The following is a 985-nucleotide window of genomic DNA, read 5'->3' as shown; positions in this document are numbered from 1 at the left end:
ATCCACTACACACACAATCCCTGGTGCCTAAGTGGCTTCTGCCGCCATTGGGGGCAGATGGACCTAAAAAAAATAGGCCGATTTGCCCCCAAGGGGGGCAGAAAAGGCCAACAGTTCTCTGCCCCCTTGGGGGGGGTGCCCCTTGCCCAAGGGGGCACCCCCCCCACATAAATACACATAAAAATAAAAAACCCTGGTGATCTAGTGTTTTCTGCCCCCCTTGGGGGCAGATCTGGCTAAAAAGTAGCCAATCTGCCCTCAAGGGGGGCAGAAATGGCCCTAAAAGACATGCCCCCCAAAGGGGAGCGACCCTTGCCCAAGGGGGTGCCCCCCCATCCACTACACACACAATCCCTGGTGCCTAAGTGGCTTCTGCCCCCCTTGGGGGCAGATGGACCTAAAAAAAATAGGCCGATCTGCCCCCAAGGGGGGCAGAAAAGGCCAACAGTTCTCTGCCCCCTTGGGGGGGCGCCCCTTGCCCAAGGGGGCACCCCCCCACACATAAATGCACATAACAATATAAATCCCTGGTGATCTAATGTTTTCTGCCCCCCTTGGGCGCAGATCTGGCTAAAAAGTAGCCAGATCTGCCCCCAAGGGGGGCAGAAATGGCCTAAGTAATTGCCCCCTAAAGGGGAGCGACCCTTGCCCAAGGGGCCGCTCCCCGCAAGTCAGAAACAGAAAGTACAAAAAAAAAAAAAATCCCTTGTGTCTAGTGGGCATTCCTGCTGCCCGATCGCAATGCGATCGGGCAGCAGGAATGCTCAAAGAGACACCGGGGAAAAGGAAAAGCCTTTCCTTTTCCCCGGTGCCTCTTTAGCCCCAACCCCCCACCCACCGGGAAGAGGAACTCACCTCTTCACTCGTCGCCGCACAGGAAGCAAATGGCTTCCTGTGCGGCGAGAATCCCATAATGAAGTCAGCGCGCTATCGCGCGCTGACGTCATTATGGGGGGGTGGGGGGGTCGGGGGTGGAAGGGGAAGG

General features: G+C 57.1%; 1 pseudogene; it reads right to left on the bottom strand.

Annotated features, from left to right (window-relative positions):
* Positions 1 to 516: 516 nt before the first annotated feature.
* Positions 517 to 607, bottom strand: LOC138257691 (small nucleolar RNA SNORA17; annotated as a pseudogene).
* Between the last annotated feature and the right edge of the window lie 378 nt (positions 608 to 985).

Source organism: Pleurodeles waltl, chromosome 1_2, assembly GCF_031143425.1.
Source record: "Pleurodeles waltl isolate 20211129_DDA chromosome 1_2, aPleWal1.hap1.20221129, whole genome shotgun sequence".
Classification (NCBI taxonomy): Eukaryota; Metazoa; Chordata; class Amphibia; order Caudata; family Salamandridae; genus Pleurodeles; species Pleurodeles waltl.
This window is presented reverse-complemented; position numbering and strand designations above follow the sequence as displayed.